We start from the raw sequence: 27,900 nt of genomic DNA on the forward strand, positions 1-27,900 counted from the left end.
TGTGCGATTTCATTCCTTTTGAATTTCTTGAGTGTTTTCTTTAAATGTCTGCAGAGTTGCTGCCCCTTTCTTGATCTATGAGTACTGTAATCTTTTTTAATTCTCAATATGAGTAGAACTTTTTGAGCTTTAAATCTAAGAGCAATTCAATGGGCCTGGTGGCATATGCATTGAACATAAAGAAATCATCATGCTGTGGAAGTAAAATTATTTTTCTTTTCCTTTTTTGAAAGATCTCTCCTTTATAGGTCAGTTTTATTCCTTGTGTACACAAGCTCAATTCAAAAGGAAAAGGAAATGATAAAGTTTTCAAAATGGCGGATAAATTTGAAAGTCTCATGAACATTCATGGATTTGATCTGGGCTCTAGGTATATGGAATTAAAACCATTTGGTTGTGGAGGCAATGGTTTGTGTGTTTTTTTCTGCCATAGACAATTACTTTGACAAAGGGGTAGGCATCAAGACACTGTCCTACTGATCCCCCGAGTGCTGAAAATACTGTATGTGAAATAAAAATTATTAGAAGACTAACAATAATAACATGTGTTTGAAATTCTTTGTCCTAGTTGAAGCCAGTTAACACATGATGCAGGCTATCTTACCAAACTGAATAGTTTTTATATTGTTCAGGAGTATATGAGACCAATTTGGCTAATGTGCTGGAGCAGGGCCCTTTATTGGAAGAGCATGTCAGGCTTTTCAGGTATCAGTTGATATGTGGGCTCAAATATATTCACTCTGCAGATGTACAGCACAGAGATCTCAAACCAGCTAAATTTATCATTAATAGTGAAGACTTGGTGCTGAAGATATGTGACTTTGGTCTTGCACGGATCATGGATCTTCATTATCCCTATAAGGGTCATCTTTATGAAGAACTGGTTACAAAAAGGTACAGGTCTCCAAATCTATTACTTTCTCCTAATAATTGTAATAAAGCTATTGATATGTAGGCTGCAGGCTGCATCTTTGCTGAAATGAGGAAGGATTTCTGAACAATAGTGAGAGTTCTTATTTAACAAGTAGCTTGAATCCATAGGTATCCCACAGTTTCACAGTCCAATTGGGTCCCCACTTAAGTCAATACAGCCCACCTTAGCTTCTGCTATGAAATCTTCCCCTCAGATTCCTCATAAGACACCAGTATTCTGAAAATGAAACTGAAATACTCAGCAGATATTACTCTTCGTACTCTTCATGAAATGTGTTCTGTCTTTTTTATTACTAGTGTTTAAGTCATTTGTTAACTTGAGACAGGTGGTGTCATTTAGAAAGAATTTTAAAATCCAGACTTTTTTTTTACATGTGAGATGATTTTCACTTTAACTGGAATGTCATTTACAAAAATCTTGCTTAAAATGTACACAGTGAAACTGTACATAATTGTATAAAAACATTTTTTCCTAAAACATTTTTCGTTAATGAGTATTTTCAAGTTTTTCATATTGTACACGTTTCTCATATTGTACACGTTTCTCAAAACACATGATACCAGTAACAATTGAAAATGAATGCTCAATTTGGTAAACATGTGTTATGCACCTCAAAGTAACAAAAGTATGTGGCAAAACATATAGCACACATAGAGTTTCACATATATACTTCCATTAGCCAGCGTTATTGTATTAAATTTCTCAATAAGATTAATACACTTTTTATAAATGTTCTGGTGTGCATTCTTTAGACTGAAGTGTAACTACATCACATTTTATTTATCTTAGCAAATCTGTGTATTTCCTGTATTTAGTTACAAAAAGTTAACTTAGTTTTTGAAAATTATTTGCAAATACACTTTTCCCATTTGACATTATGGCTTGTTGCCTACTTAGCTGAATATATATTGTCAGCTCATCCAAAGGCTGTCCACATATTTAATTTACTTAAGTATTCATTTTAAGTAAAACGATCACTATGTATAGGCATTTGTACTTTGGGGGTGCTTGATTGACCTATAAAGAAGCATTAGGAATTATTTTAATGTAGAAGACTACTAGAAGCCTCACCTGTGTTCATTTTCCTAAAAACTATGTCAATATTAGAAAACTTGTGTTCATGGAAGTAATTAAGGTATATTATTATAGTTTAAAAATTGTACATAAGACATATTTTCATTTACTATGTTATTTTAATTTTTGTTTTATTTAAAGTCAATTAATTAATATACAGAATATTATTCATTTCAGAGGTAGAGTTTAGTGATCCATCAGCTACACATAACAATTAGGGCTCATTACATCCAGTTCATTCCTTAATACCCAGATAAGACACAGTTATCCCATGCCCCCACCTACCTCCAATCCAGCAATCTTCAGGTTGTTTCCTACAGTTAAGTTTCTTATGATTTGTCTCCCTTTCTGATTCCATATTATTTTATTTTCCTCCCTTTCTAAAGGTATATCCATTTTGCCTCTTAATTTACAAATATGAGGAACACATAGGTGGCTCAGTGGTTGAGCATCTGCCTTTGGCTCAGGCCATGATCCTGGGGGCTTGCAGTCTAGTCCTGCATCAGAGTCCCTTCTCCCCAGGGATCCTGCTTCTCACTCTGCCTATGTCTCTGCCTCTTTCTGTGTGTCTCTCATGAATAAATAAATAAAATCTTTTAAAAATTAAATAATAAATAAATTCTGCATATGATTGAAGCCATAAGATAATTTTCTTTCTCTGAATGACTCTGAATGACTTTATTGCACTTAGCATTATATCTTCTAGTTCCATCCATGTCATTGCAAATGGTAAGATTTCATTTTCTTGATGGTGAATAATATTTTATATATTATATATTTTGTATATATATATATAAATATATATATATATTTATATATATATATATATATATATATATACACACCACATCTTAATCCATTCATCCGTCAATGGAATCTGAGCACTTTCCATATTTTGGCTATTGTGGACATTTCTGCTATAAACATGGGCATGCAGGTGCCCCCATTAAATCACTGCTTTTATCCATTAGATAAAAGCCTAGTAGTTCAATTACTGGATCCTAGGGTAAATCTATTTTCAAATTTTTGAGGACCCTCCACGCTGTTTTCTAGAGTGCCTGCACCAGTTTGAATTCCCACCAAAAGTGTAAGAGCATTCCTCTTTCTCCACATCCTCACCAACATCTATTGTTTCCTGACTTGTTAATTTTTACCCTTCTGACTGCTGTGAGGTGGTATCTCATTGCGGTATTGATTTTTGTTTTCCTGATGTTGAGTGATGTGGAGCATTTTTTCATGTGTCTTTTGTCCATTTGTAAGTCTTCTTTAGAGAAATGTCTGTTCATGTCTTCTGCCCATTTCCTGACTGGATTGTTTTTTGGGTGTTGAGTTTGATAAGTTCCTTATAGATCTTGGATACTGGCCCTTTAAATGATAAGACATTTGCAAATAGCTCCTCCCATTGTGTGGGTTGACTTTTACTTTTGTCAACAGTTACTTTGAGGTGCAAAAGCTTTTTATCTTCATGAAGTCCCAATAGTTCATTTTTGCTTTCGTTTCCCTTACCTTGAAGATTTGTCTAGGAAGAAGTTGCTGCAGTTGAAGTTAAGGACGTTGCTGCCTGTGTTCCTCTGTAGGATTCTGATATATTCCTATCTCACATTTAGATATTCCATCAATTTTGAATTTATTTTTGTGTATGGTATAAGAAAATGGTTCAGTATCATTCTTCTGCTGTAGCAGTCAAGTTTTTCCAACACCATTTGTTGAAGAGACTATCTTCATTCCATTGGATATTCTTTCCTGCTTTGTCGAAGATGAATTGACCACAGAGTTGAGGGACCATTTCTGGGTTCTCTGTTCTGTTTCATTGATCTATGTGTCTGTTTTTGTGTCAGTACCATACTGTCTTGATAATTAGAGCTTTGTAATATAGCTTGAAGTTGTAATTTTTTTCTAAAGTTTTATTTATTTATTTATTTATTTATTTGAGATAGAATAAGCTGGGCAAGGGGCAGAGGGAGAAGCAGATTCACCACTGAACAAGGAGCTAGAAGTAGGGCTCAATCCCAGGACTCCAGGATCATGACCTGAGCCAAAGGCAGATACTTAACCTATTGAACCACCCAGGGACCCCTGAGGTACAGAATTATGATGCCACCAGCTTTGGTTTTCTTTTTCAACATTACATTCACTATTTGGGGTCTTTTCTGGTTCCATACAAATTTTAGGATTATTGGTTCTAGCTCTTTGAAAAATGTTAATGATATTTGTATAGGGATTGCGCTGAATGTGTAGATTCCTTTGGGTAGCATAGACATTTTAACAATATTTGTTCTTCCTATCCATGAGCATATACTGTTTTACCATTTCTTTGTGTCTTCCTCAGTTTTTTCATAAGTATTCTATAGAGTAAAGATCCTTTTCTTCATTGGTTACTTTTATCCTTAGGTATCATACAAGTCTTGGTGCAATGGGGAAAATGAGAATCAATTCCTTGATTTCTCTTTCTTCTGTTGCATTGTTAGTGCATAGAAATGCATTGATCCTGCCACGTTGTTGAATTCCTGTATGAGTTCTAGCGATTTGGGGGTGCAATCATTTTTGGGTTTTCAACATAGAGTATCATGTCATCTGTGAAGAGTGAAAGTTTGACTTCTTTGTAGATTTGGATGCCTTTTATTTCTTTTTGTTACTTGATTACTGAGGTTAGCACTTCAAATACTGTGTTGAAAAACAGTGGTGAGAATGGACATCCCTGTCGTGTTCCTGGCCTTAAAGGTAAAGCTCTCAATTATTCCCCATTGAGAATGGTATTCACTGTAGGGTTTTCATATATGCCTTTTATGATATTGATGTATGTTTCATCTGTCCCTATACTGTACAGAGTTTTAATCAAGAAGGGATGTTGTATTTTGTCAAATTATTTTTTGTAAATTGAGAGAATCATATGGTTCTTCTCCATTGTTTTACTAAGTATCACATTCATTGATTTGTGGATGTAGAATAATGTTTGCAGCCCAGGAATAAATCTTACTTGATCATGGCGAATAATATTTTCTTGTTCTGTTGGACTGTACTGGCTAGTATCTTGGTGAGAATTTTTGCATCCAAATTCATCAAGGATATTGGTCTGTAATATTCCTTTCTGGTGAGGTCTTTGTCTGGCTTTGGGATCAAAGTAATGCTGGCATCATAGAAAGAGTTTGGAAGTTTTCCCTTTTTATTTCTTGAAACAGCTTCAGAAGAATAGGTATTAATTATTCTTTAAATGTTTGGTAGAATTCTGCTGGGAAAACATCTGGTCTTGGATTCTTGTTTGGGGGAGATTTCAGATGATTGCTTCAATTTCCTTGCTGTTTATGGGTCTGTTCAGATTTTCTACTTCATCCTGTTTCAATTTTGGTAGTTTATATGTTTCTAGTAATGCATCAATTTCTTCCAGATTGGGCAGATGGTTGGGGGAGGCGGAGCAAGATGGGGGAAGAGTAGGATGCTCAAGTCACCTGTCCCCACCATATTAACTAGATAACCTTCAAATCATCCAGAAAACCTACGAATTCGGCTTGAGATTTAAAGAGATAACAGCTGGAATGCTACAGTAAGGAGAGTTAACGCTTCTATCAAGGTAGGAAGACGAGGGGGTGGGAAGAAATAAAGAAACAAAGGCATCCAAGAGGGAGGGGCCCTGCGAGGAGCCTGGCTAAGGCCGTGGCGAGTGCCCCCAGGACAGGAAAGCCCCGTCCCGGAGAAGCAGGGGCTTCACCAATCTTTCCAGACTGAAAGGCACTCACAAGGAGTTGGAGCAGGATCCCAGGAGGGGCGGGGATGCCCTCAGGCTCCCAGAGACACTAACAGAGGACCTGCTCCCCAGGGAGAGTGCTCCACACTCTGCGGCTGACCTCCCTAAAGGGCTGCAGCACGCCCACGGCTGGACCCGGGAGCAGCTTGAAGGCGGCTCAGGCGGTGGCTCCACACAGAGGGAGCTGTGCAGCCGGGAGCGCAATTCCAGCAGCACAGGCCCGGGAGCACAAGGTGCCGAGGACACAGCCCAAGATCCGGGGCTCCCCCCGGGACAGGCAGAAGACAGGAGGGCACAGGACAGAAAGGACGCTCCAGCGTCTGGGCAGCCCAGAGCTGAGCAGATCAGCAGCCCCGCCCCCTGAGCATCCAGGCACCTGCAGACTGAGAGCTTTGTAGTTACTGCAGGAGCTGATTCCAGGGCTGAAGAGTTGGCAGCTGCTACTGTTGTTGTTCCTCTTGGGGCCTCACAGGATAAACAACCCCCACTGAGCTTCACAGGGGCCTAAAAGGATAGACAGGTTAAACAACTTACACTGAGCCCTGTACCAGGCCGGGGCTGAGCAACACCCCCAAGTGCTAAAACCGGAAAATCAGCCCAGGAGGCACCTACCCCAGAAGACCAGCTAGACGGAGAGGGGAAAAACAAATTATTGACCAAGCAGCACTGGAAAGTTCCAGAGGAAGTCGAGGGATTTATAGTATATAGAATCAGAGGATACTCCCCCTGTTATTTTTTTTTCTATTTGCTTCCTCCCCCCACCCTTTTTTTCTTTCCTACTCTTCTCTCTTTTTTCTTTTATGTTTCTTTCCTTTTTTTCTTTTTTTTCCTCTTTCTCTTCTCTCTTTTCCTCCTTTTCCCAATACAACGTGTTTTTGCCCACTCTGCACTGAGAAAAATGACTAGAAGGAAAACCTCACCTCAAAAGAAAGAATCAGAAACAGTCCTCTCTCCCACAGAGTTACAAATCTGGATTACAATTCAAGTCAGAAAGCCAATTCAGAAGCACAAATATAAAGCTACTGGTGGCTCTAGAAAAAAGCATAAAGGACTCAAGAGACTTCATGACTGCAGAATTTAGATCTAATCAGGCAGAAAGTAAAAATCAATTGAATGAGACGCAATCCAAACTAGAGGTCCTAACGATGAAGTAGAAGAACAAGTGAGCGACATAGAAGACAAGTTGATGGCAAAGAGGGAAACTGAAGAAAAAAGAGACAAACAATTAAAAGACCAAGAGGATAGATTAAGGGAATTAAATGACAGCCTGAGGAAGAAAAATCTATGTTTAATTGGGGTTCCCGAGGGCACCGAAAGGGACAGAGGTCCAGAATATGTATTTGAACAAATCATAGCTGAAAACTTTCCTAACCTGAAAAGGGAAACAGGCATTCAGATCCAGGAAATAGAGAGATCCCCTCCCAAATCAATAAAATCACTCAACACCTCGACAATTAATAGTGAAGCTTACAAATTCCAAAGATAAAGAGAAGATCTTTAAAGCAGCAAGAGAGAAGAAACCTCTAACTTTTATGGGGAGGAATATTAGATTAACTGCAGACCTCTCCACAGAGACCTGGCAGGCCAGAAAGGGCTGGCAGGATATATTCAGGGCCCTAAATGAGAAGAACACGCAGCCAAGAATACTTTATCCAGCAAGGCTCTCGTTAAGAATAGAAGGAGAGATAAAGAGCTTCCAAGATAGGCAGGAACTGAAAGAATATGTGATCACATGGAACTTTCTCCAGAATAGACCACATACTGGGTCACAAATCAGGTCTTAAACGATACCAAAAGATTGGGATCGTCCCCTGCATATTCTCAGACCATAAAGCTTTGAAATTAAAACTAAAACACAAGAAGAAGTTTGGAAGGATTTCAAACACGTGGAGGTTAAGGACATCCTGACAAATGATGAAAGGGTCAACCAGGAAATTAAGGAAAAATTAAAAAGATTGATGGAAACTAATGAGAATGAAGATACAACTGTTCAAAATCTTTAGGATACAGCAAAAGCAGTACTGAGGGAGAAATACATTGCAATACAAGCATCCATTCAAAAACTGGAAAGAACTCAAATACAAAAGCTAACCTTAAACCTAAAGGAGCTAGAGAAAAAAACAGCAAATACATCCTACACCCAGCAGAAGAAGAGAGTTAATAAAGATTCGAGCAGAACTCAATGAAATCGAGACCAGAAGAACTGTGGAACAGATCAACAAAACCAGGAGTTTGTTCCTTGAAAGAATTAATAAGACAGATAAACCATTAGCCAGCCTTATTAAAAAGAAGAGAGAGAAGACTCAAATTAATAAAATCATGATTGAAAAAGGAGAGATCACAACCAACACCAAGGAAATACAAATGATTTTAAAAACATATTATGAACAGCTATACACCAGTAAATTAGGCAATCTAGAAGAAATAGACGCATTTCTGGAAAATCACAAACTACCAAAACTGGAACAAAAAGAAATAAAAACCTGAACAGGCCAATAACCAGGGAGGAAATTGAAGAAGTCATCAAAAACCTCCCAAGACACAAAAGTCCAGGGCCAGATGGCTTCCCTGGGGAAATCTATCAAACGTTTAAAGAAGAAACCATACCTATTCTACTAAAGCTCTTTGTAAAGATAGAAAGAGACAGAGTACTTCCAAAGTCGTACTATGAGGCCAGCATCACCTTAATCCCAAAACCAAAGACCCCACCAAAAAAGAGAATTACAGACCAATATCCCTGTTGAACATGGATGCAAAAATTATCAACAAGATACTAGCCAATAGGATCCAACAATACATTAAGAAAACTATTAACCATGTCCAAGTGGGATTTATCCCTGGGATGGAAGATTGGCTCCACACTCGTAAAACAATCAATGTGATAGATCATGTAAACAAGAGAGAAAACAAGAACCATATGATCCTCTCATTAGATGCAGAGAAAGCATCTGACAAAATACAGCATCCATTCCTGATCAAAAGTCTTCAGAGTGTAGGGATAGAGGGAACATTCCTCAGCATCTTCAAAGCCGTCTACGAAAAGCCCACAGCAAATATCATTCCCATAGGGAAACACTGGGAGCCTTTCCCCTAAGATCAGGAACAAGACAGCGATGTCCACTCTCACCACTGCTATTCAACATAGTACTAGAAGTCCCAGCCTCAGCAATCAGACAACAAAAAGAAATAAAAGACATTCAAATGGGCAAAGAAGTCAAACTCTCCCTCTTCACAGATGACATGATACTGTACATAGAAAACCCAAAATACTACCCCCCCGAGATTGCTAGAACTCATACAGCAATTTGGCAGTGTGGTAGAATGCAAAATCAATGCCCACAAATCAGTGGCATTACTATACACTAACAATGAGACTGAAGAAAGAGAAATTAAGGAGTCAATCCCATTGACAGTTGCACCCAAAAGCATAAGATACGTAGGAATAAACCTAACCAAAGAGGTAAAGGATGCACACCCTAAAAACCTCACACACTTCTGAAAGAAATTTTGGAAGACACGAAGAGATGGAAAAATACTCCATGCTCATGGATTAGCAGAATTCATATTGTGAAAATGTCAATGTTACCCAGGGCAATATACACGTTTAATGCAATCCCTATCAAAATACCATAGACTTTCTTCAGAGAGTTAGAACAAATTATTTTAAGATTTGTGTGGAATCAGAAAAGACCCCGAATAGCCAGGGGAATATTAAAAAAGAAAACCATAGCTGGGGGCATCACAATGCCAGATTTCAGGTTGTACTACAAAGCTGTGGTCCTCAAGACAGTGTGGTACTGGCACAAAAACAGTCACATAGATCAATGGAACAGAATAGAGACTCCAGTAGTGGACCCTCAACTTTATGGTGAACTAATACTCGACAAAGGAGGAAAGACTATCCACTGGAAAAAAAGACAGTATCTTCAATCATTGGTGCTGGGAAAATTGGACATCCACATGCAAAAGAATGAAACTAGACCACTCTCTTTCACCATACACAAAGATAAACTCAAAATGGATGAAAGATCTAAATGTGAGACAAGATTCCATCAAAATCCTAGAGGAGAACACAGGCAACACCCTTTTTGAACTCGGCCACACTAACTTCTTGGAAGATACATCCATGAAGGCAGGAGAATCAAAAACAAAAATGAACTATTGGGACTTCATCTAGATAAGAAGCTTTTGCAGAGCAAAGGATACAGTCAACAAAACTCAAAGACAACCTACAGAATGGAAGCAGATATTTGCAAATGACCTATCAGATAAAGGGCTAGTATTCAATATCTCTAAAGAACTTATTCAACTCAACAGCAAAGAAACAAGCAATCCAGTCATGAAATGGGTAAAAGACATGAACAGAAATCTCACAGAGGAAGACATAGACATGGCCAACAAGCACATGAGCAAAAGTTCCGCATTACTTGCCATCAGGATAATACAGATCAAAACCACAGTGAGATACCACCTAACACCAGTGAGAATGGGGAAAATTAACAAGACAGGAAACAACAAATGTTGGAGAGGATGTGGAGAAAGGGGAACCTCCTGTACTGTTGGTGCGAATATGAACTGGTGCAGCCACTCTGAAAACTATGTGGAGGTTCCTCAAAGAGTTAAAAATAGATCTGCCCTAAGACCCAGCAATTGCACTGTTGGGGATTTACCCCAAAGATACAGATGCAGTGAAATACCGGGACACCTGCACCCCGATGTTTATAGCAGCAATGTCCACAATAGCCAAACTGTGGACAGAGCCTCGGTGTCCATCGAAAGATGAATGGATAAAGAATATGTGGTTTATGTATATAATAGAATATTACTCGGCCATTAGAAATGACAAATACCCACCATTTGCTTCGATGTGGACGGAACTGGAGAGTATTATGCTGAGTGAAATAAGTCAACTGGAGAAGGACAAACGTTATATGGTCTCATTCATTTGGGGAATAAAAAAATAGTGGAAGGGAATAAAGGGGAAAGGAGAAAAGATGAGTGTGAAATATCAGAAAGGGAGACAGAACATGAGAGACTCCTAACTCTGGGAAACGAAAAAGGGGTGGTGGAAAGGGAGGTGGGCAGGTGGTGGGGGTGACTGGGTGATGGGCACTGAGGAGTCTCTTGATGGGATGAGCACTGGGTGTTATTCTGTATGTTGGCAAATTGAAAAACAATTAAAAAAATAAAAAATATGTAAAGAGAAAAAGAAAGAAAAACATATTTATACAAAAACAAAATTGAATACAATGAAAGAAAATAAAAAATGAAATATATATATGTAAGAGCATAACTAAAAAAGACCTAAGAATTTTAAAAAATGGAAAATAGCTGTAAAGAAAAAAAAGTAAAACTGAAAGACTAAAGAATAATAAAAAACAAACAAACATGAGTGATATGTAATGTTTTCTCCAGGCGCTGATGATTTGCAGTGCTCTATGATCGGTAAACTGGTATTAGCCAGATATTCCTGCTGGTCTTCTCAGTGATGGTCCTGTTGTGCTGATTTTCAAGTATCTTTGCCTGGGTGGAATTGTATCCTCTTGGTAGGGGTCTGGGCTCAGTTTACGTGGCTCCAGATTGCATTATGTGGTGCTGTTTTGCTCCCTGAAGTTTTTCAGCACCAATGAAGGGTATGAAACTGGTGAGGCCTCCATGTGTAGCCCTGGAACTGAAAGTTTATACCCCCTACACTTCAGTGAGCCCTCAGAGAAAAGCAGGCTATTACTCTTGTCTCCCTGGTTTTCATTTGAACTCTATATTCCCCCAGCCTATCACTGAGTATTTTTATCTCAGACAGAGGCCCCTTTTTGAGTCTCCAAACTTTATAGACTCCTGCAGCTTGTAAACACACCCTTCCTCTTGGGGGAGGGAGAGAGGTCTTGCCACACTTCTGCCTTTTGCTGGGCCTCTCCTAGGAGAGTGGTCACATGCCCACGCAGTGGTTCCCAGTTTATGGCAACACCGAGCAGAAAGCTGGAGTCTAGACTTACTGTTTGTAGCCTGTTTCTCTGCTCCAATGCTTGGGAACTCTGCCCCAGTCACCCCTATTCTTTTCGTGACTCTCGGCATCCTGAGATCATGGTGTCCCACCTGGGTACCACCCCACTTCACCACCTGAGCACCTTTCAGGCAGAGAAGTTCCCCACTGCAGCAAACCTCTAAAATTTCCAATTTTGTGCTCCACTGCTTTGCACCTCTGCTTCTCATGATTTATCTTTCAATACATTAACTCAGATTTCCATCTCTGTACCTCTTCCCTTGGAAAACATGGTTACTTTTCTATTCAGAGATTTGTAGCAGTTCTTTTCTCAGATCTTTATTTGATTTCATAGGTGTTCAGAATGACTTGATAACTATCTAGTTGAATTTCAGGGACCAATTGAAATTATGGTACCCTAGTCCTCTGCCATCTTAACACCTCCCTCTACTGTATGTTTTTATTGAATGATCTCCTTCCTTACCCAAAGGAAGCATGAATAAAATTAGGTGTAATGTGCAACAAAAAAGAGGATATTATGAAAAACTATAAGCCAATAAATCCTGGAAGAAAGTTTATGTTCCTAGAAACATAAATTACCAAGACTTGAACAAGAAAAAATAGAAAACTTGAACAGACCAATAACCAGCAAAGAAATTGAATCAATAATCAAAAATTTCCTGAAAAACAAAAGTCCAGGAGCAGATGGTTTAACAGGCCAAATCTACAATATATTAAAGAAAAGTTGATATCTGTTCTTCTCAAACAATTCCAAAAAAACAGAAAAGGAAGGAAAACTTCCAAATTAATTCTATGAGGCCAGCATTACCCTGAAATCAAAACCAGATAAAGACACAACTAAAAAAGGAAATTAAAGGCCAATATTTATGATGAGCACAGATCCAAAAATTCTCAATAAAATAGTAGAAAACCAAATCCAATTATACATTTTTAAAAATCCCACAATTAAGTGGGATTTTTTCATGGGTTGCAAATGTGGTTTAATAATCAAAAATCAATGAGATACATCACATTAATAAAGAATAAGAACCATATGATAATTTCAATAGATGCATAAAAGGCATTTGACATAATACAGCATCCATTCATGATAAAAGCCTCAACAAAGTAAGGTTAGAGGGAAAATATCTCATCATAATAAAGGCCATATACAAAAGAAAACCCACAACTAATATCATCTTCCACAGGAAAAAACTGAGACATTTTCCTTTATAGTCAGGTACAAGAGAAGGGCATGCACTCTCACTACTATTACTTAACATAGTACTTGAAGTCCTAGCCAAAGAAATAATACAACAAAAAGAAATAAAAGACTTCTAACTAGGCAAGGAAGAAGTCAAACTTACACTATTTGCAGGTGATATCATACTTTATGTAGAAAACCCAAAAGACAACACCAAAAATTGGTAGAACAGATACATGAATTCAGTAAAGTTGCAGGATACAAAGTAGAGGTACAGAAATCTGTTTCATTTCTATACACCAATAATGAAGCAGCAGAAAAAGAAATCAAGGAATCACTCTCATTTACAATTGTACCAAAATCAATATCTAAGAATAAACCTAACCAAAGAGGTGAAAGACCTGTATTTTGAAATGTATAAAATACTGATGAAAGACTTGACGATTTGAAGATGACACAAAGAAATGGAAATGTATTCCATGCTCATGAATTGGAAGAAAAAATATTCTTAAAATGTCTACACTTCCCAAGCAATCTACATATTCTACAGGATAAACCATGTGCCAGACAATAAAACAAATTTCAATAAATTTTTATAAATTGAAAATATGCCAAGTGCATTTTCTGGCCACAATATAATTAATATAGAAATTAATGAAATAGAAAAATCAATAAATGTATAAATATTAATAAAATTAATTAATTAATTAATTATCCTCATAAATTACCAATGAGTAAAAGACAAGATCACAGTGGAAATTAGTTTGGGGTGAGTGAAAATGAACGCATAACACACCAAACTTTCTGAATACAACTAAAGAAGTAATTAAATGGAAATTTATTGTTGTAAGTGAGTATATTAAATATTAAGATGGAAATATATCCTGTGTTCATGGATTCAAGATTTAATATTGTTAAGATGGCAATACCCTCCAAACCAATCTATGAATTCAATGCAACCCCTATCAATATGCCAGAACCTTTTGTGTGGAAATGAAAAATACAATTCTAAAATTCATATGTATTTGCAAATGGCCCCAAATAGGAAAATTATCTTGGAAAAGCATAACAAAGATGAAGATCTCAAAATTTTCAATTTCAAAGGTTACTACAATGCTGTAGTAATCAATCATAATATCTTGGTACCTCAATAAGGATAGATATTTACATCAATGGAATAAAATTGAAATCCAGAAATAACCCAAACAGCTGTGGTCAATTGATTTTGATAAGGGTAACAAGACTATTGAATGGAGAAACAAGATTTTATCTAACTAATGAGGTTGAAAAAATAGAAGCTAAATATAAAACTTTTAGAAGAAATTATAAGGGTAAGCCTTGGTGACCTTGATTTTGGCAATGGCTTCATGGATACGTTGAAAGCATAGCAATGAAAGGGAAAATAGATAAATTTGAAGTAATTATATTAAACATTTTTGAGCATCAAACAACACTATCAAGGGAAGGAAAAGATGATTTATAACAAAAGAAAATATTTACAACTCATAAAGTTGATGTGAGTCTAGTACCCAAAATATGTAAACTCTTACAATTAAAAACCAAATAATTAAATAAATAATGGAAAAGGAGCTGGATAGACATCCCCCCCAAAAAAGATATGCAAACAGCCATTAAGCATATTAAATATGCTCAATGTCATTAGTCACTAGTGAAAAGTTAACCAAATCCACAATGAAATACCACCACACCCACAAGAATGACCACATGAAGATAAAAATGCAATAAGTAAGTGTTGGCAAGGATGTCAAGAAATTAGAATCTGTATACATTGCTGATAATACTGTAAAATGATGCAATTAATATTATTAAAATGTTCGTACTTCTCAAAGCAATCCACAGATTCGATGCAATGTCTATCAAAATACCAACAGAATTTTTAACAGAAGTAGAACAGATAACCATAAAATATTTATGGAAGCACAAAGGACCCCAAATAGCAAAATAATCTTGAAAAATAAGAACACAATTGGAGATACAACAATCTCAGATTTTAAGATATACTACAAAGCTGTAGTAATCAAAAAAGTATGGTATTCGGGATCCTTGGGTGGCTCAGCAGTTTGGTGCCTGCCTTTGGCCCAGGGCATGATCCTGCAGTCCTGGGACGGAGTCCCACGTCAGGCTCTGGCATGGGGCCTGCTTCTCCCTCCTCCTGTGTCTCTGCCTCTCTCTCTCTCTCTCTCTCTCTCTCTCTCTCATAAATAATAAATAAATAAATCTTTTAAAAAAAGTATGGTGTTGACATCAAAAGACTCATAAATCATAGAATATAATATAAAACCCAGAAATAAATCTATGCTTATATGGACAATTAATCCATGATAAAGGAGACAAAAATGTGCAATGGGGAAAAGACAGACTTTTCAATAAATGGTGCTAGGAAAACTGGACAGCTACATGCAAAAGAATTAAACTGGACCATTTTCTTATAACATACACAAAAATAAATTCAACATGGATTAAAGACCCAAATGTGAGACCTGAAACCATAACATTCTTAGAAGACAATATAGGCAATAATTTCTTCAAAATGAATTTTAGCAAAATTTTTCTATATCTGTTTCCTAAGGCAAAAGACATAAAAGAAAAATAAATTATTGAGACTACATCAAAATAAACACTTTTGCACAGAGAAGGGAACCATCAACAAAACAAAAAAGCAACTTATTGACTGGGAGAAGATATTTGCAAATGATATATCTTATAAGGTTTTAATATTAAAAATACATAAAGAGATACCACCTCACACCAGTGAGAATGGGGAAAATTAACAAGGCAGGAAACCACAAATGTTGGAGAGGATGCGGAGAAAAGGGAACCCTCATACACTGTTGGTGGGAATGTGAACTGGTGCAGCCACTCTGGAAAACTGTGTGGAGGTTCCTCAAACAGTTAAAAATATACCTGCCCTACGACCCAGCAATTGCACTGTTGGGGATTTACCCCAAAGATACAAATGCAATGAAACGCCGGGACACCTGCACCCCGATGTTTCTAGCAGCAATGGCCACGATAGCCAAACTGTGGAAGGAGCCTCGGTGTCCAACGAAAGATGAATGGATAAAGAAGATGTGGTTTATGTATACAATGGAATATTACTCAGCTATTAGAAATGACAAATACCCACCATTTGCTTCAACGTGGATGGAACTGGAGGGTATTATGCTGAGTGAAGTAAGTCAGTCGGAGAAGGACAAACATTATATGTTCTCATTCATTTGGGGAATATAAAGAATAATGAAAGGGAATATAAGGGAAGGGAGAAGAAATGTGTGGAAAATATCAGAAAGGGAGACAGAACGTAAAGACTGCTAACTCTGGGAAACGAACTAGGGGTGGCAGAAGGGGAGGAGGGCGGGGGGTGGGAGTGAATGGGTGACGGGCACTGGGGGTTATTCTGTATGTTAGTAAATTGAACACCAATAAAAAATAAATTTAAAAAAATGGACAAAAAGATTCAAACAGGCACTTCAAAAAAATAAAAATAAAAATAAAAATAAAAAATATAAATACATAAAGAACTTACACAATTCAACATGAAAAAACAAATAATCCAATTTAAAAATGGACAGAGGGCCTGAATAGCCATTTTTTCCCAAGGAAGAGATACAGATGGCCAACTTACACATGAAATGATGCTCAAGATCACTAAACATCACAGAAATGCAATTCAAAGCCATAGTGAGACATCATCAAATACCTGTCAGAATGGCTGCTATTAAAAAAGATTAGAAATAATAAATATCGGTGAAGATGTAGAGAAAAAGGAAAACATACACACTGTTGGTGAAAATGTAGATTGGTGCAGTTGCTATGGAAACCAGTGTGGGGATTCCTCAAAAAATTAAAAATAAAAATACCATATGATCGCAAAATTCTATTATTGGCTAGTTACCCAACCCCCAAAATGAAAACATTAACTCAAAAAGACATATGCACCCTATGTTTACTGCAACATTATTTACAATAGTCAAGATATGGAAGCAACCCAAGTGTCCATCAATAGACAAATGGATAAAAAAGATGTGGTACACATGCACACACACACACACACACACATACAGAATGAAATATTACAGTCATAAAAAAGGATGAGATCTTGCCACTGGAGACAGTATGGATAGACCTGGAGGATATTATGCTAAGTGAAGTAAGTCAGAGAAATATAAATACCATATGATTTCAGTTATGTGTGGAATCTAAAAACAGAACAAATGAATAAACAAACACAAAGCAGGATCAGGCTTATAAATACAGAATACAAATGGATGGTTGCCAGAAGAGAGAGAATGGAGGGAATGGGCAAAATGGGTGAAGGTGAATGGGAGATATAGGCTTCCAATTATGGAATGAATAAATTTCAAGAATAAAAAATACAGCAGAGAAAATGTTCTCAATAGTATTGTAATAGCATTGTATGGCAATAGGCAGTAGTTACCTACACTTGTAGGTGAGCAAAGCATAACATGAAATAAACACCCCCAAAAGAAAAGTACAGAACCTGATAGCTTCCCTGGAGTATTCTACCAAGATTTAAATGATGAACTAACACCAATTCTACACAAACTATTTCCAAAAACAGAAGAGGGAACATATCTCAGCTCATTCTGTGAAGAAGGTATTATTCAAATACTAAAATCAAACAAAGACACCACAAGAAAATGCAAATAATATATCTTATGTATATAGATGCAAAAATCTTTAACAAAATACTAGCAAATCAAATCCAGAAACATATAAAAATATACACCATGACCAATTAAAATTTATCTCAGAAATACCATAGAAAATCAGTTAATGTGGGGTGCCTGGGTGGCTCAGTTGGTCTGCCTTTGACTCAGATTATGATCACAGGATTTTGGGATCAAGCCACACATTGGGCTCCCTTCTCAGTGGGGAGCCTACTTTTCCCTCTCCCTCTGGCCCCCACAATTGCTTATGTTCTCTCTTTCTCTGTGTCAAATAAATGAATACAAATCTTTTAAAAAGAAAAGCTACCACCTTTAAAATAAATAGAAAATCAGTTAATATAACATACTATATCAATGAAATAATAGACCAAAACAATATAAACAAAAAGCATTGAAAAGATATAACACCCCTTCTTAGCAAAAAACACTCCACAACTATAAATACAGGGAACTTAACCTTACAAAAGGCATATGTGAAATCTTACAGAACACTTTAATAGTAAAAAAAGTAAATGCTTTCCCTGTGAGATCATGAAAAAGAAAAGGATGATTGCTATTGCCACTTCTGTTCAAAAAACGTACTGTAAAATCTAGCTATAGGAATTAGTCAAGTAAATAAAATAAAAAGCAATGAGATTGGAAAGAAAACATAAAACTACCTCTATTTGTGGATTACATGATTGTGCATTTAGAAAATCTTAAGGAATTCATTTAAAATATACTAAATAAAGTAGATTAACAAGGTTGTAAAATAAAAGTCAATACATAAAATGATTGCATTTCTGGGGTTGCTGGGTGGCTCAGTTGGTTCAGCATCCAACTCTTGATTCCAGCTCAAGTCATGATCTCAGGGTTGTGACATCAAGCCCTGCATTGGCCTCATGTGCTGGGCATGTGGTCTGCTTAAGATTCTCTCTCAACTCTCTTTCTGACTCTCTATCTTAAATAAAAATAAAATTATTAAATTAAATTAAAAAAATAAATAATAAAATAATCGTATTTCTATAAACACTTACATAGGATAGCTCATGAGATTGAAAGAATAGTTCATTTTCCATATATCAAAAGAAACACAATACTTAGGAATAAATTTAATGAAAGAAGTAGAAAATGTATACTCTAAAAACTACAACTCTTGCAATTCAATAAATTAAAAGACAAATAGCCCAATTAAAAGAAATGAGCAAAGGTGGGTGCCTGGGTGGCTCAGTCAGTCAAGCATCTGGCTCTTGGTTTTGGCTTGGGTCATTATCTCAGGGTCATGGGACTGATCCCTGTGTCAGACTGTGATTGGCATGAAGTCTGCTTGTCCCCATCCCTCTGCTTCCCCTGTTTCTCTCTCTCTGGAATAAATAAATAAAATTTAAAAAAATTAACAAGGATCTTAATAAACATTTCTTTAATGACATGTAAATATAGCCAGTAAACACATGAAAACATGTTTAACAATGTTTATCAGGGAAATGCAATTCAATACCACAATGACAGTTCTCTGGAAATTATCACTCTCATACTCACAATAGGAAAAACCAAACTCAACAAACTGAAAATCAAGATTTTTTTTTAGATCTATCAGAGAATTGAGGTCCCAGGGCAAAACTTTGCCCTTGAAATTGGAAAGAAAGGTGAATACACAGACTCACATCTTTTGAAACCAGAAACCTAAGGAAATGACGCACCATAAGAGAAAATAACCATGGTAGAAAACTTAACTGTACTTGACAAATTACCAAAGGCTCAGAGTAGATAAGCTTGAAAATTAAACTTCAAGGAGACCCAATCTTAAAGGGGCTTACACTTTCCTGGGTTTTATCTCTAGGGAATCTACCAGGTTCCCATAGTGAAAATCAGAAAAAAATCCCATAGCACTTTTGGGCAGACGAAGGAGAAAGTACCATTCTGAAATACATCCAGAGTGCTCTATTCTTCTCATTAAAAATGCTTCAGGGAAACTATATTACCAGAGCTTAACTGACTGGGCTTTTATCAGAAACTAACTGACCTGGGAAAGGGAAATACCCACCTCTAGTTACCCTGAAAAAAATTCCATGTCTAGAAATATTTAAAAAGTAGTGTCTATGGGTACTTGGGTGGTCAGTTAGTTAAGCATCTGCCTTCAGCTCAGGTCATAATCCTGGGGTCCTACGATTGTGCCCTGCAGCAGGCTCCCTGCTCAGGAGGAAATCTGCTTCTCCTTCTCCCTCTGCTTGCTGTTTCCCATGCTTGTGTGTCCCTGTTTGTTCTCTACCCCCTCCCCTCAAAAAATACAATCTTAAAAAAAGAAGTGTCTAAAACTACCCAAGATCCACAAGGAGAAAAATAAGAAAATAGAGACAATTTTATCTTCCCCTGCTTACAGCAATAGCAAACAAACATAATGCACAGTCTAACATCAAGCAGATAAAAATATAAAGCCTCACACTAAAAGGCTTATTTACCTAAGTTCTTTTAACCAATACATCTTGTCCACTTTTTTAAAAAAGCTACAAGTACACTAGAAGACCAAAAAAAAGTGCAGAAGCTTTTTATTTTGGTGTAGTTCCAATATTTTTTTTCTTTTGTTTCCTTTGCCTTCAGAAACAGGTACAGAAAGAAAACTGTTCCTCAGAGAAATTACTGCCTGTATTCTATTTTATGAATTTTATGGTTTCGCATCTCATATTTAGAACTTTAATGCATTTTGAGTTTATTTTTGTATATGCTACTAGAAAGTAGCCCAGTTGCATTCTTTTAGATGTAGCTGTCCAGTTTTCCCATCACCGTTTATTGAAGAGACTGTATTTTCCCCACTGAACATTCTTGTCTCCTTTGCCATAGATTTATTGACCATATAGTTGTGAATTTATTTCTATGGACTCTCTTCTGTTTCATATGATCTATTTTTGTGCCAGGACCATACTGTTTTGATTACTACAGCTTTGTAGTATATCTTGAAATCTGGAATTGTGAAACCTCCAATTTTGTTCTTATTTTTCAAGATTGTCTTGGCTATTTGGGGTCTTTTGTGCTTCCATAAAAGTTTTACAATTATTTGTTCTAGTTCTGTCAAAAACACGAATTGGTATTTCATAGGAATTGCACTGAATCTGTAGATTGATTTGAGTAATATGGACATTTTAACAATATTTATTCTCCTAATCCTGGATTGTGGAATATATTCCCTTTTGTTTGTGTCATCAATTTTGTTCATTAATGTTTCATAGTTTATGGACTACAGGTCTTTCATCTCTTTGGTTAAGTTTATTCCTAGATATTTTCCTTTTGGTGAAATTGTAAATGGGGATTTTTTTTTTAATTTCTCTTTCTCTTACTTCATTATTAGTGTTTTGAAATGTTACTGATTTCTGGGCATTAATTTTATATCTAGACACTTTACTGAATGTGTCTGTGTGGTTTTTTTTTATTATTTCTAGTAGTTTTTGGTGGAATCTTTAGGGATTTCTATGTATACTATCTTATCATCTCCAAGAAGTGACAGTTTTACTTCATCCTTACCAATTCAGATGTCTTTCATTTCTTTTTCTTGTCTGATTGCTGTGGCTAGGACTTCTAGTACTATGTTGAATAAAAGGGGGAAGAATGTACATTCTTGTCTTGTTCTTGATAGTAGAGGGACGGTTCTCAGTTTTTCAGCATTGAGTATTATGTTAGCAGTGTTTTTCATATATAGCCTTTAGTATGTTAAGGTATGTTCCTTCTAACCTCACTCTGTTGAATGGATGTTGAATCTTGTCAAATGCTTTTTGTGCGTGTTTTGAAATAGTTGTATGATTTATATTCTTAGTTTTGTCACTGTGGTGTATGATATTGATTCGAAATATTGAAACATTTTTGCATCTCAGGGCTAAATCCCACCTGATTGTGGTGAATGACCTCTTAAACATATCGTTGAATGAAATTCTGAGCCTTTTGAGACAATATATAGGGACCTAGATGGTGTTATACTAAATGAAGTAAGTCAGACTGAGCAAGACAAATACCATATGATTCCACTAATAATTGGAATGTAAAAAGGAATACACAAAGAAAAAGCAGAATTAGATCTATAAACACAGAAAACAAACTGATGGCTCACAGAAGGGAAGGGTGTAAGGTTGAGGAAAATGGGTGAAAGCATGAGGGAGATACAGGCTTCTAGTTATGTAATGAGTAAGTCACAGGAATAAAGTCAGAGCATAAGGCATACAGTCATTGATATTGTAATAGTGATATAATGGGACAGATGGTAGCTATGCTTGTGGTGAACATACCACAATGTATAAACTTGTCAAATCACTAAATTATATACCTCCAACTAATATAAAATTGTGTGTCAAATATACTCAAATAATTTTTTTTGTTTTTTTAAATAGACAAAGAGCAAGCATTAAAATCAGATTCAGGTTAAGACAAAGATTTTGTAATTATCAGACTGATAATTAAAAATAACTATGATTAATATGCTAAGGGTACTAACATAAAAAGTACATAACATGCAATGAAAGGTAAATAATATAAGCAGAGAAATGGAAGCCTTAGAAATATGCAAAATGAAATGCTACTAATTTTACTTAAAAACTGTAGCAATAAAAAAAAATGAATGCCTTTGACATGAGCGTCTATGGCCTGGACAAGAACAAACAACCAGTAAGTATAAAGAGAAGTCAATATGAACTTTGCAAACTTAAAATCAAAGAGAAAAAAAATAATGAAAATATATTTAAGACCTGTGGGAAAATATAATTTTTCATATATGTTTAATATGCAACATATGTGTAATGAGGATATCAAAAGAAGAAAGAAAACAAAGAAAGACTAGAAAAGAAGAAATCTTTGAAGTAATAATGAAACTATTGCAGACACCAAGCTAGAGATTCAGGAAACTCAGAAAACGATATAGATATAGATATAGATATAGATATAGATATAGATATAGATATAGATATAGATATAGATATAGATATATAGATATATGGATATATATATTCAACAAAGCATAGCAAAGTCAAATTACAGAAAATCAAAAACAAAGAGAAAATCATAAAAAACAAACAAACAAATGGGGGTGGGGATAAAATACCTATAGAATAGCAAGGTCAAGATTTACATAAGTCTTTCTTCAAAAACCATGCAAGAAATAAGAGAAGAGTACAGTATTTGTGAATGGAAAGAAAAAAATCCACCAATCTACATTTCTTTACCCAGTGGCATTATTCTTCAAAAGTAAATAAAAAATAAAGATTTCTTTCAGAAAAACACAAATTGAGGGAATTTTTAAAAAGATTTTATTTATTTATTCATGAGAGACACAGAGAGAGAGGCAGAAATACAGGCAGAGGGAAAGGTAGGCTCCCTACAAGAAGCCTGATGTGGGCTTTGATCCCAGATTCTGACACCATGCCCTGAGTGAAAGGCAGACGCTCAACTGCTGAGCCACCCAGGCATCCCTGAGGGAATTCTTTTAGTAGAATACTACCCATTGAAAAAAAAAGTTGGTTCCAAAATCTGTATCTACATAAAGAAAGAAAGAATATTAGACAAGGAATAAATGAAGGTGAAACAGAATTTTATATTTTCTTTATTCTTAATTGATTTAGCAATTAACAGTATTTTCAAAGTACTAATAGCAACAATGAATTTAGCCACTTATAAGGTTAAGAAAATTGAATGGAAACAATATTATGAGGCAAGAGATAGGAATTGGAAATCCTCTATGATAAGTTAACTGAATTAACTGTAAATTATTGAATATAGTATTATTTGAAAATAGACTCAGATTAATCATAATATCACAAACTCTAGGGAAACCACAAAAATAGCAAAATAAAAAGTATAATTGGAATGTAAAAGAGAAGGAAAAAATGGAATCATATACAATGCTCAGCTTAAAAAAAAAAGAGCTGCAGAAAATGAATGGGAGCCAAAAGATGGGAATCAAAACACAGGAGCAATGTATTAAAAAAAGGTACAAATATGATAGATATTAACCAACTAAATCAGTAATCACTTTTCAATATTCGTGGTCTAAATAAACCAATTAAAAGAGTCTATTAGGATGCCTGGTTGGCTCAGTAGTTGAGCATTTGCCTTTCGCTCAGGGTAAGATCCTGTAGTCCCAGGATCAAGTTCCACATCAGACTCCCTGCGGGGAGCCTGCATCAACTTCTGCCGATGTCTCTGGCTCTCTCTCTCTCTCTGTCTCTCATGGAAAAATAAATAAAATCTTTTTTAAAGGAGTCCATCAAAATAGATTTAAAAAGCAACATCTAATTATATGCTAATTAACAGAAACCACTTTCATATGTGAAAACACAAATTTCAAAAGGATGGAAAAAGACATACCATGCTAACACCAGTCAAAAGAAAGCTGGGGTCATTTCATTTATTTCAGACAAATCAGACTTCCACAAAAGGAAAATTATCAGTTATGAAGAAGGGAATTAGAAGACACAAAATGGCATAAGAGTAGGGTCCCCAAGGCACTTGTCCCCACCAACTTACCTATATAACATTCAAATCATCCTGAAAACCTACGAATTTGGTCTGAGATTTAAAGAGAGAACAGCTGGAACGCTACAGAGAGAACAGTTTGTGCTTCTAAAAAACACAACTCGTTTTTAGCCACTCTGCACTGAGCAAAATGACTAGAAAGAACTCACCACAAAAGAAAGAATCAGAAATAGTACTCTCTTCCACAAAGTTACAGAGTTTGGATTACAATTTGATGTCAGAGAGCCAATTCAAAGCACAATTATAAAGCTACGGGTGGCTCTGGAAAAAAACCTTAAAGGATTCAAGAGACTTAATGACTGCAGAATTTAGATCTAATCAGGCCGAAATTAAAAATCAATTAAATGAGATGCAATCCAAACTAGACATCTTAATGACGAGGGTTAATGGGGTAGAAGAACAAGTGAGTGACATAGAAGACAAGCTGATGGCAAGGCAGGAAGCTGAGGAAAAAAGAGAAAAACAATTAAAAGATCATGAGGATAGGTTAAGGGAAATAAATGACAGCCTCAGAAGGAAATATATACATTTAATTGGGGTTCCCGAGGGCACCGAAAGAGAAAAAAGACCAGAAAGTGTACTTGAACAAATCATAGCTGAGAACTTCCCTAACTTGGGGAGGGAAACAGACATTCAAATCGAGAAGATAGAGAGATCCTCCCCTAAAATCAATAAAAACCGTTCAACAACTCAACATATAATAGTGATGCTTGCAAATTCCAAAGATAAAGAGAAGCTCTTTAAAGCAGCAAGAGACAAGAGATCCCTAACCTTTATGGGGAGAAGTATTAGGTTAACAGCAGACCTCTCCACAGAGACCTGGCAGGCCAGAAAGGGCTGGCAGGATATATTCAGGATCCTAAACGAGAAGAACCTGCATCCAATGTGGGAACTGCCAATTTTATCAAACAATTAATAATCAAGGTTAAGACATACTTAGATAATAATACATTTATACTGGGAGACTTCAACACGGTGCCTTCTGTAAATGAGAGATCTTTGAAGCACAACATCTCCAAAGAAACAAGAGCTTTAAATGAAACACTGGGCCAGATGGATTTCACAGATATTCAAAGAACTTTACATCCAAATGCAACTGAATAAACATTCTTCTCAAGTGCACATGGAACTTTCTCCAGAATATACCACATACCCGGTCACAAATCAGGTCTTAACGGAGACCAAAAGATTGGGATTGTGCCCTGGATATTTCAGGCAGGAAAAAGAAAAAAAAAGGCATTCTAATTGGTGAAGAAGAAGTCAAACTCTCCCTCTTGGCTGATAACATGATACTGTACAGAGAAAACCCAAAAGACTCCACCCCAAGATTGCTAGAACTCATACAGCAATTAGACAGTGTGGCAGGATACAAAATCAATGCCCAGAAATCAGTGGCATTTCTATACACTAACAATGAGACTGAAGAAAGAGAAATGAAGGAGTCAATCCCATTTATAATTGCACCCCAAAGCATAAGATACTTGGAATAAACCTAACCAGAGAGATAAAGGATCTATACCCTAAAAACTATAGAACACTTCTGAAAGAAGTTGAGGAAGACACTAAGAAGTGGAAAAATATTCCATGCTCATGGATTGGAAGAATTAACATTGTGAAAATATCAATGCTACCCAGGGCTATTTACACATGTAATGCAATCCCTATCAAAATACCATGGACTTTCTTCGGAGAGTTGGAACAAATCAACTTAAGATTTGTGTGGAATCAGAAAAGACCCCGAATACCCAGGAGAATATTAAAAAGAAAACCATAGCTGGGGGCATCACAATCCCAGAATTCAGGTTGTACTACAAAGCTGTGATCATCAAGACAGTGTGGTACTGGCACAAAAACAGACACCTAGATCAATGGAACAGAATAGAGAATCCAGAAATGGGCCTTCAACTCTATGGTCAACTAATATTCAACAAAACAGGAAAGACTATCCATTGGAAAAATGACAGTCTCTTCAATAAATGGTGCTGGGAAAATTGGACAGCCACGTGAAGAAGAATGAAACTAGACCATTCTCTTACACTGTACACAAAGATAAACTCAAAATGCATGAAAGATCTAAATGTGAGACAGGAATCCATCAAAATCCTAGAGGAGAACACAGGCAACACCCTTTTTGAACTTGGCCACAGCAACTTCTTGCAAGATACATCTATGAAGGCATGAAGGCAAGGGAAACAAAAGAAAAAATGAATTATTGGGGCTTCATCAAGATCAAAAGCTTCTGCACAGCCAAAGAAACAGTCAACAAAACTAAAAGGCAACCTACAGAATGGGAGAAGACATTTGCAAATGACATATCAGACCTTTGGCTAGTATCCAATTTCTCTAAAGAGCTTATGAAACTAATCAGCAAAGAAACAAACAATCCAATCCTGAAATGGGCAAAAGACATGAACAGAAATTTCACAGAGGAAGACAGACATGGCCAACAGGCACACGAGAAAATGCTCCGCATCACTGGCCATCAGGGAAATACAAATGAAAACCACAACGAGATACTACCTCACACCAGTGAGAATGGGGAAAATTAACAAGGCAGGAAACCACAAATGTTGGAGAGCATGTGGAGGAAGGGGAACCCTCTCGCACTGTTGGTGGGAATGTGAACTGATGCAGCCACTCTGGAAAACTGTGTGGAGTTTCCTCAAAGAGGTAAAAATAGAGCTACACTATGACCTAGCAATTGCACTGCTGGGGATTTACCCCAAAGATATAGATGCAGTGAAACGCCACTACACCTGCACCCCAATGTTTATAGCAGCAATGTCCACAATATCCAACCTGTGGAAAGAGCCTAGGTCTCTGTCCATCAAAAAATGAATGGATAAAGAATATGTGGTCTGTGTATACAATGGAATATTACTCAGCCATTAGAAACGGCAAATACCCACCATTTGTTTCAATGTGGAACTGGATGGTATTATGCTGAGTGAAATAAGTCAATCAGAGAAGGACAGACATTATATGGTCTCATTCATTTGGGGAATATAAAAAATAGTGAGAGGGAATAAAGGGGAAAGGAGAGAAAATGAGTGGGAAATATCAGTGAAGGTGACAGAACATGAGAGACTCCTGGGAGACGAACAAGGAATGGTGGAAAGGGAGGTAGGCAGGGGGATGGGGTGACTGGGTGATGGGCACTGAGGGGGGCATTTGACAGGATGAGCACTGGGTGTTATGCTATATGGTAGCAAATTGAACTTCAATAAAATAAAATTAATTTAAATTTTAAAAAGAAGAGAATTACATAATGATAAATGGGATGATTCTGCAAGAATAGTTAATAATCCTTAAGGTGTGTGTGCCCTGAAACAAAGATTAAACATATTTGAGGCAGAAACTAGTAGAACTTCAAAAGTTTACTTTAAAAGTAAACTTCAGACTAATCCAGTTTTATAGTTGGAGTTTTCAAGATCCATTGATCAGTAATTTACAGATCAATTCAGCAAGCAGAAGATCAACAAGAATAGAATAGAACTGAATAGCACCATCAACTGGATCTAATTAGCACTTACAAATTCTTCACCCAACAACAACAGAATACACATTTTTTTTTAAAAAAAGATGTATCTATTTATTTTAGAGAATGAGAGCATGCCAGCAGAGGGAAGGGCAAAGGGAGAGGGAGAATCTTAAGCAGGCTTCATGCCCATCATGGACCTCAACATAGAGCTTCATCTCATGACCCTGAGATGAGGACTTGAGCCAAAATTGAGAATCAGATACTTAACTGACTAAGGTACCCAG

At 36.4% G+C, this 27,900-nt stretch overlaps 1 protein-coding gene and 1 pseudogene across 2 annotated transcripts in view; one reads left to right on the forward strand and one right to left on the reverse strand.

The window, feature by feature from the left end:
- The window catches only part of LOC144308202 (dachshund homolog 2-like), a 530,849-nt gene that overhangs the window by 72,613 nt on the left and 430,336 nt on the right, over positions 1-27,900 (reverse strand). The window lies entirely within an intron of this gene.
- LOC144308242 (mitogen-activated protein kinase 6 pseudogene) lies at positions 315-997 on the forward strand (annotated as a pseudogene).

This window comes from Canis aureus, chromosome X, assembly GCF_053574225.1.
Source record: "Canis aureus isolate CA01 chromosome X, VMU_Caureus_v.1.0, whole genome shotgun sequence".
NCBI lineage: Eukaryota > Metazoa > Chordata > Mammalia > Carnivora > Canidae > Canis > Canis aureus.